Source organism: Macrobrachium nipponense, chromosome 1 (genome assembly GCF_015104395.2).
Source record: "Macrobrachium nipponense isolate FS-2020 chromosome 1, ASM1510439v2, whole genome shotgun sequence".
Taxonomy (NCBI): Eukaryota; Metazoa; Arthropoda; class Malacostraca; order Decapoda; family Palaemonidae; genus Macrobrachium; species Macrobrachium nipponense.
In genome coordinates, this window is record NC_087200.1 from 132003565 (window position 1) to 132013576 (window position 10012).

Below are 10012 nucleotides of genomic sequence, written 5' to 3' on the forward strand. Positions count from 1 at the left end.
TGTAGTAACGTCGTCAAGTTTTCTTTTTTAAAAGATGATGCCTCTGTCTTATGGTCACAATTACTATTTCTGGCACTGTAATATGAAAGACTTCCTTTACATGTTTTAAAGTGCTTCCTCTATATTTTGGTTGGAGTTCAGTTTTTTTAGTCTTTTCACGTAAGCACTTTTCTTGTAACGACCTCCCCCCTCCTTTCTTTTTTACCCAGTGTGTCTCCATATTTCCATTTTCAGAAAGAGAGAGGTAGGCATAGAAATGATTGCAAATATCCCCTTTCGAATTCTAATTCCATTTAATTACAAAATACAGTAAAGCAAGATAACAAACGACGGTAACAGTGAAAGTTCCTGCTATTCACCTGTATGCAATCAATTGATTACTTTACCCACTGTATAGAAATTATAACTGTTATTGTTCAAAACAAATATATTTTCTACTTTAAGCTGTAGTGTTTTTTATGCTCCGTCCTTCAAAGGTTTTTTCTCTCGCTAAACTATGTAGGCCATGCTGAAAACGTTCGTGGTCAGAAGTATCAGAATAACCCTGTGGGGGCTATAGTGCCTTCAGCGTACCTCACGCAATGCAATGTAGGCATCAAGGTATATATTCTATATACCTTGATAAGCATTACTTAATAGGGATCCCATTCGCGATCAGTTGCAGCCTTCAGGTGAGAACGTTGTGAGCGTGGTCTAACTGTAACGTTGCGTGTATGGAGGGATTTTAATCCAAAGGTTCGAACTCACAGGCGGATAGCTCGAGACCTGTTTAAGCAGGCCTGAATGTATGTGAGGTGTCTACGACGTGGCCTGTATGTAGACTTATCCTCAGGGCTCAATCTATGGCTAAAAGTCACAGGAGAATCCGGATACCTCGAAACCTGTTTAAGCAGGCCTGAATGTATGTGAGGTGTCTTCGACGTGGCCTGTATGTAGGCTTATCCTCAGAGCTCAGTGACTCAGTCTATGGTTAAGTCACAGGAGAATGTCAGATATCTGGGCGGATAAAATATTTTGGAGCGAATTTATTTATATATACAAACAACATCTATGTATGGAATATTAAGAATACAGACTATTCAAACAGGAATATGAAAAATTAAGTGTACGAGACATTGGTGAAGAAACTTCGAGAGAAGGATGGGAGTGCTACCCTTTGTCCTGTGCTGGGGGGGGGGGGGGGGGGGGGTGGAGGTTCTTCCAATTTTTTGGAACGGGATGCTCCTCAGTGAATTCTGACCTCTAGACCTGGCTTTTTGGAAATTTAGTGGGTATCAAGAGACCATCGTCTAGTGGCAAAAGTGACCTATCTCTAGACCTAATATATGGTGAAATAATTAATATATACTTAAATTTTTCACAAAACTACCTTTAATTTGCTTAGACTAGGATATATCATTATGGCAAGCATTAACAGTTCATATAGCTCATCTCTAGACCTGTGTTTGTCAAGGACCCAAATTATTATACCTTATTTGGGATAAGGGCCTGGGCCATCTCTATACTTCTACCCTTCCAGAAGGGGACCCATCTATAGACCAAAATTGCCAAAATGAGCCAACCCTGACGAGCAACCCTGTGTACCCGGTCATAGTAAACCTCCCCCCCCACCCCCCCCCCCCCCCCCCCCACCGCCCCCCAGCCTTTCAGCATAGGCCACAATCATAAGACCCGTCTAATTTTTTTCAGCTAACTGTTCATTGGTTTGGTCACACATGTAAATTTAAAGCTGTGGGTGGCCTTAGGGGTCATTAAGCCTATACGTACTTTGAAGTAACAACTCTCAAAATGTATTCCACAATGATTTATTTTCATATTTGTTCTTACATTGAATGTATATATAACATTTATTGTACATCTGTGCATTTATTTATAAATATTCCCAGCAGTTTAAACAAGTTTTTTTTTCATTGCTATTTCCAACAGTTTAATGATACTACATTGTAATGATAATCTATATGCATTGATATGAAATCAGCAGGCTATATCAAAACATCAACAAAAACTCATTATGTGCCTTGCTTGGCCATTTAGTTGTTATTACAAGGACCAGATTAACACTTTAATATTACATAGCTATAATGCAGTGAAAGAAATCTAGAAACATCAAATTAGTGTCCAACATACACGATTTACCCTATTGACCTAATGGCCCATAAACAATATTGTTTTGAACCCATTTTTTTTTCGTAGGGCTGTCTTATCACAGCATTTCAAATTATTGTTTACAGCAATAGTTATGGGTAAATATTAACATTTGTGTACAACTAGCCCCCTTCCCCCTACCTGCTAAAACAAAGTCATTGTAAGTTAACTTTCAAACAATAAGGAACAACTTTATTTTATTAGATCCTTGTAGGGAATTATATAAGCTTTGTAACGAGCCTTCAGACAAGAAAATCCGTGCAATATTAAGCGAATAGTGGCGAAAAATGTCATATACTGCAGCCTGCTGCATTGTTTGAATTACCGCGCCAAGATGGTGGGCCTGATGACGTGCGCCAGCCTATTCAGCTAGCGGCCGATGCGGCATCTAGGCTTTTATATCTGTGGTGCTACCCGTGACACGGTAATCAAGAAGATAAGGAAGGATGAAAAAGGTTGAACATTCCGAGAAGTCTGGGGCAGCTAGAATATGCAGCTCCCTCTCTGATATCAATATCCCCATTACTGGCCGAGAGTAGACAAAGTCTGACTCATCTGATTTCACTCAGGCCGCCTGCGTAATGTATGGGTACGATTTCGGTCGTCCGGCCACTGAAGCTCCGCCCCCAACCAGAGACATGTTACCTGCAGATAGTACCGTTGTGTGAATGGGGCCCTTAGTATGGTTCTTTGCAGTTTCCCTTCTGCTCCAAGTTGCAACATCTTCCATTCCTTTGACAATAGCACCATTCACATTCTCTTTCTTCCATCTTACTTTCCAACCTCCCAGTTAGTAGTACAATTGTTTCAACATTATTCTCGGCGCTGAATCACAGTGACCTCATAGGTCCTAGCGCTTGGCCTTCGCCTAAATTTTATATTCTACGTCAAGTATTAGATTACGTCGATGTAAAATCATTTGTGTTGCTTCGCTGAAAAGTCTTCATCACTGCTGTTGCCTCTTCTATACAGCCAAAAGCTTCCCAGCATAGCGTTCGTGCTTGTCATGCGTTATAGATTAAGCACATAGTAGCAAAGATAAGTTTACTTATTAGTATGACTAAAAATAAAACGCCGATTAAATGCTAGTACAGTATCAACGTATTCTAACAACTTTGAAGTTCGTTAAACTTCGTTTTTCAACATAATACTTGGTAGCTTAATATTCAAAAGTACATGAACTTACCACTGGCAGTGTTCATCATTTAGCTGCACTTATTTATGGCTGAAGTCACAGGTAAAAGAGAATAAAGTACTTGGTGGGTAAATGTAAATGATTATGAATTTTAAAAATTGTTCAACGAAAATGATCATATTTGAAAATACATTATAAACACAAGATATTACAGACAATGCACTATTATGGAGTAAATAAAGCACTTCAGCATGTCATAGAGGGCACCACCGTGAAGGCTGAGTTGCGTACGTGGGCTACAAAATTCTTAATTTCTTGGATTATTTGAAACACTTGTTGTAGAACTTCGTATCTCGGTTCGGTGTCAGTTTGGCTTTCCCTCATTACAAAGTATAGTTACAGGAGAATTTACCTCGAATGTTAAGTTCTGCTTTGGTGCTTGTTAGTATATAAATGGCTATAAAATATACGCTAAGCTATGTTCAGGCAGATAGTTGTGTTTTATGTGTGGGTTATATGCACGACAGATAGAACTAAATACTGATATAACGTTAAAAATTTGGTGAAATACCACCATTTAAATGTCGGTTATGAAATTGAATGGTAACTTAAACGTTCTTCTTGTTATAAGAATTTCAGGGTAATTCCTTATGGGAAGTGTTGCATCTCCATCGTTGTGGAACCGTGAAACTTTCTTTATCCTTTTACTAACTTAGAAATTTTAAGTGGTAATTTCTGAAGTGAGATGTGACCAAAAAAAGATTGCAAACCACTACTCTATTAAGACAATATACAGCGAATATCATTTGTTTAATTTTTTTCTTAAATGCCGTTACCAAATGGGTAAATCGAAGAAATTATCTCACGTCGGGTATTTCCTTGGAAATTGACTTATTCTACAGTATCAAGAATTTACATTTTTTTTTTTTTTTTTTTTTTGTCGATCGACTGTAATTAACCTCCCAAGGGCTAGTACTAAACACGGCAGAATACATTTGACCCTCCAATCAATAGTGGCTTTCGTATTCGCGGGCCTGTCATTGCAGTCTGTGCATTTTTACGTATTAATTCCCTTTGGATTTCTTGTGGAACTTGGAATATCTGGAAGGTGTCTAAGTTAGGTGTAGGTTGAATTTTGTTTAGGCTTCCCACGTGTGTTCGTACATCAAATACTAAAGTGGTTGGTGACATATGTTTTCACAATGTATGCACATATTATAATTTGAGCCATTTTGCTTACACTTGCGGCGCAATTAATCATTGCTGTTCACTCTTGTGGTTTCCCCTCTATCAAAGTAGGGAAACAAATTCAATGCAAGGGAATTGAAGGCCTTGCTGATAATTTTTGAACAATAACCAAGGTTAGACCGTGACCAAAGATATGGCGTGTGATAAACCCATTCCATCGCGAATCACGCTTAACTTATTCAGGAATCGGGAAGAAGAAGAAGCGGCTGAAAAATGTAAACAAAACATTGCTTCAGATTCAGATTGTAAGTATTTTGATATACTAGTAAAAGTGTCCATCGGTTATTGGAGAGTACTTTTACTCTTGAGAAGTAAAATTTTATTTTATATTGTATGTGTTCCCATTTTGCTTGATAAATTAGCCTAATTCGCTACCCCATGTCTAGAGATGCCGGTAGGCCACGAATGTTCGAAACATTTTCGCCTACTACCTAGGCTAGTATAGCTAAACCTAGATACCTAGGTTTCATTTTGATGTTTTTTGGTTAAAATTATATGTACGTTTTCTGTTCTTTCCTCCTGGTTTTGACCCTTATGTGGGCCTTGGCTACAGGGCTAGTCTCCATGCCCGGCTTTCCCCAGGTGCAGTCAACTGTGTCTGCTAGTAGATTAAAAAAAGTTCCTTGCTGGAAGAGTGGTTTTCGCGCTCGGCTGCCAATCCGGTGGTCCGAAGTTCGATTCCTGGCTCGGCCAATGCGGAATCAGAGGAATTTACTTCTGGTGATAGAAATTAATTTCTCAATATAGGTACCTAGGGGGAAAAACCAGCAACTACCAACCCTTATCATGGTTTTCAGGTCTTATTCACTCGATATTTAAATGGTGAAACAAGAATACAATTACAACTCCAAGCATACCATTCAAAAGATTGAAGTTTGTCAACATAATGTGATATATGAAAGCCCCACACGAACTAAAATAAGCATGTGACGCTCTTCGTAAAATATGTTTTCAATGCAGTTTTGAAATCCAATATGGCGGCTACCGTGGGATGTACAGGTTTTGATCAGTGATGAAAATCATCTTTCCCAGCAATCATTTGAACAATGTTAGCACCTACGTATGTAACGTTTATTGATATTACTCAAGATTGCAGTTGTAATCAGCACAATAAAACAACATTTTGTTGCCTATATTACTGAAAGTATGAAACTTGTTGCCGATACTATACAAACCATCGGTCCTTTAACACATAGGAAGTAGCTAGCGGCAGCTGGAACGGTCGTAAAGCTTCGAACAAGGGGGGAGAACGGTAGTTAACTGCTTGTCCGACAGTCGCGCGCCGCGCGACTGGGAGGTAAAACAAATCACTTTTGCTTTCCTGCCCGTGGTGTGAAGGACGTGTTCGTCATCGCTCTCGCCGCTCATGCGTTTTCGTCTTGCTTGTTATATGTGTCTTTTCTACTAATGGTTTTTTTGTTTGACTTGAAAATGAAAACTGTAAGTACACTGTTTTCATTTTCATTACTTAATTATGAACCAACATGGAGTTATCGCCGTATGCGGCGTGTTTTCTAACTAATGGTTTGTTGACTTGAAAATGAAACGGTAGTACAACTGTTTTTCATTTTTTCATTACTTAATGATGACCAACTGGAGTTATCGCCGTAGATGCGGCGATTTCCTCTCTTTTCATGAATTGAAACCCTGAATTATGTCTCGGTGCCGAGGGCGGGCGCGCTTGCGCCGAGTCATGTATTTTGGGCGAAAGTGTGTAATTGAAAATGTAAGTACTCTTTGTTCCGACACGGCATACAAACCTTCGGTCCTTTTACAATAGGAAGGTACTAGCGGCAGCTGGATAGGTCGTAAGCTTTCGAACAAGGGGTTCGGTAGTTAACTGCTTGTCCGACAGGCGCGCACGCGCGACTGGGAGGTAAACAAATCACTTTGCTTTCGGCCTGCTGGCGTGTGGACGTGTATCATCGCTCTCTGCCCGCTCATCGTCGTTTGCTTTCGCATGATTGTGTTTTTCTTTTTCTAATTATCTAGTGAAACTGAATTGATAAGTACAATCATTTCATTGAATTCAATTGTGAATTAAAGGATCTTGGTGTCACCACGCCTCCGATTACCCGAGTGCCGGGGACTGAAGGGCGTATGTGCGGGAATTCATTTTCCCAGAAATGATCCTCGTATTGTGTATGCTCGGTGCCGAGGGCGGGAGCGCTCGCTCCGAGCGTAGATTGGGTTGGAAATGTGTAGATGAAAATCGTAAGTAAGTTGCTCTTTTCATTATATTTTTTTGACCTGTATGCCGTTGCCGAACGAATGCGCTCGGCACGGAAACTTATTCAGTATGGAATGGAATCGCAAGTACAGTATTCTTTTTCATTTTCATATATTATTTTGATTGTAGCAATACTCATTTGGTTCAGTTTCCGAGCTTACCCGGAAATTGATCCTTCCCCCTTTTTTATTTTGAATGAAGTGAAATTGCAAGTGCAGTTCTTTTTCATTTTCATTTTTTATTGAGATTGCATTGTTTACTGGGATCAATGTTTCCGCTATTCCCGGGAATTGATCCTTCCCCTTTTTATTTGTATGAAGTGAATCGCAAGCGCAGTAGTCTTTTCATTTTCATATATTTGTTGATTGCATCAATTCATTATGGATCAAGGTTTCCAGAAACTTGATCCATAAGTTAAGGAATGATCCTTTCACCCTTGCGCTCGGTACCGAGGGCGCAAAATGCGCTCGATCCGAGCCCTTATTCATTGTTGAAGTGAATCGTTTTGCAAGATGCATTTTCATTTTCTATTACTTATTATTGATTGCATCAATATTTATTTGGTTCAAGTTCCGCTCAGTCAGGGAATTGATCCTTATGCCCTTGCATTCGGGCCGATGGCACGATTGCTCTCGGGCTCTGATATTTGTTGTTGGGTACATGGGTACTGTGCGGGAGTGGGGAACGAGAACCCCCCCACCCCCCCCCGCTCAGTTCCCACAGATGGCTCTTCCCCTTGGGGGGGGGTGGAGGTTATCGGCGTTCTTCTCCTCGCCCGATCGTCGAGCGCGGGGAAGGGCGCTCGGTGCCTGAGGTACATTGTATTATGGGGTCTTCCACTCTTTCGGAGAGGGCTCACCCCCGCGCGAGGGACTTCCCCCCCACTAATCGCTACTACTGTTATTTCCCGCAGGTGATACTGCCACGAGGGTGGACCTTGGTGAGGTATGGGCGTCCTTCCATTTGCAGGGCGTGCTAGTGTCCAGGGGCTTGCGGTTCTTGTCTGGGCCTACTGCGGTCATCCCATGGAGTGGTGACCACGCAACCAGTGACGACGTCCCTCCCTCACCTGGTGTACTCGCCTCAGCGGTAACAGTCTTGCCTACAGCCGCTGTGAAGTGCCGTTCGCCGTACCGAGAGGGGGGCGTGCCGCCGCCCGCTCGTGGTTGCCGCGCTGCAGCGACCACTCTTCCGCTGCTAGAGCGCGCCCCTGGACCTGCCGCCGGTACCAGGATGTTGCTGGCTGCTGCTCCACTTCCTGTGTTTTCCGGTGCTGCCTGCCGTACCTGCCGATCTGGGCTGACTGTCCATGCAGTTTGCTGCGCTGGCTGTCCTGCCGTTGCTGCACTGGCTGTCCCTGCCGTTGCTGCGCTGGCTGTCCCTACCGATGCTGTGCTGGCTGTGCCTGCTGTTCCTGAGATGCCCATACCTGCTGATGTCGTCCCTGTTCGTGGTGGTACTACCCAGACTTTGGTCTGTCTGTACAGGTGCTCGGGTCCGGGCCCTGTGGCTTCGGCTACAGCAGCCCCGGCTCCGCCCTGGATAGCAGATCTTACGTTCTGTCCTGAGGAAGCTGACGAAGAAGACGAGGAAGGTGTCGTCGTCGTCGTCTTCATCTTCTTCATCGTCGTCGGCTGCCGCCTCTTCCCCTTCGACTTCTAAGCTTCACAGCCGAGGAAGAAGGTTGCCTCCTCCCTCCTAAGAAGTCTCCCTCGGGAGCTTCTCGGACCCGTCTCACCTCGGTGGGACGGGAGGGTTCCTTCCGCTGGTCCTCCTGCTCCTTCGGGAGCGGGGGGGCCCGTCTCTTCTTCGCAGGAAGAAGACTACGGGGACCAGAGGGGTACCGGCTAACACCCGGTACTTTCCTCGCCTGGTGTCAGTGGTTCTGCCACTGCATCAGGGTCGTCTCGGGCCTCTCGTTCGCGGGAGGTACCGAGTGTACGGTCGCCTACCAAGACGACCGTGCAGCCAGGAAACCAAGACCTCTGAGTCCGCTCAGCGTCAGGTTCACGCACGGGGCGGAAGACTGGTGACAGCCGCTCATGCGACTCTCACCAGACCAGCTCACTCTCGCGGCGAACAGCTGGCTACCCGGGGACGTGACGGTCCACGACCGACCACGGGCTGAGGCTGGGAAGAGGTTTCCTCCTTCCCGTTCGCCGGTGCCAGCCACGGCTGGAACCAGCGACGTGGACGTGCCGTGAGGACAAGCACCGGTCTCACTGTGACATGGAGCTGCAGGTCGCCTGACCGTCGCTCTCACAGAAAGCGACCCGGGTACGGCAACCAGCACCAGCTCTTCTGACACTCGAGATCGGGGCCGCTGTGCTCAGTCCAGCCGTTCTCCACAGCGAGACGGTTCGACCAGGCCTGCAGCTCGATCGAGCGGTTTACAGCTGCAGTCCGATCGACGGGTTGACGATCGCCTGCAGCCCTCAAAGCCTGCTGGTTCTGCCAGCGAGCAAAGAGGGAGCGTCAGGTCTGCCTCTCCCGTACCTTCAACCTCCTCGGGTTATTTCACCGGGAGGAGCGAGGTATTGAGGAGTGATCGTGAGGGGTGCGCCCCTCATGATCCCACCACAGCGCCCTACGTGCCAGGCACGGTTCTTGGACCCGGCCAGGACGTATGCGCAAGTGGATGGGGAAAGACCAGAGGACTGTCGCTGTTCCCCCTTCTTAGGAGGAAGGTTCTCGGAATATGCTCTTGTTCGAAGGGCTTAACGGTCCCACTCTGCAAGATGCTGTGACTTCCGAGATCCAGAGGAACTTTGCCGAGGTTACTGGCGCTGATATTCGTCAGCACAATGACCTCGGGGGGAAGGATCGCCGCTCCCACCAGCAGAGACACGTCTCGGCTCGAGTCGTTTTGGGGCCCGAGAGGGAACCCAAATCGACGTGGGTCTGCCGCGATCGGAGCTTGCCGACTGTGTTGAACCGGGTAGTCTCTCGTCTCCGGACAAGAAGGCTCTCTCAGTTCTGGACGGTCGAACAAGCTACTTCACCTCCTCTACTCTACACGAGGCGTTTCTACGTGTCTTCGGACACCGTATTTTAAATACCCCTTCGTTTCTCCTGAGGTTTCGACCTCGACGAGGACTGGAATGAGTCGGAGCGGTATCGGCTCTCTCCTGGTCAGGTGTCGATCAGCCCCACCCAGACGACGTTCACAGTGGCGGCAGACCCTTACCTACAGTGAGAGTTCGTAAACCCTCCTCGGGAAAACGTTTTCTCCTGACGATACGTTTTCCCAGACT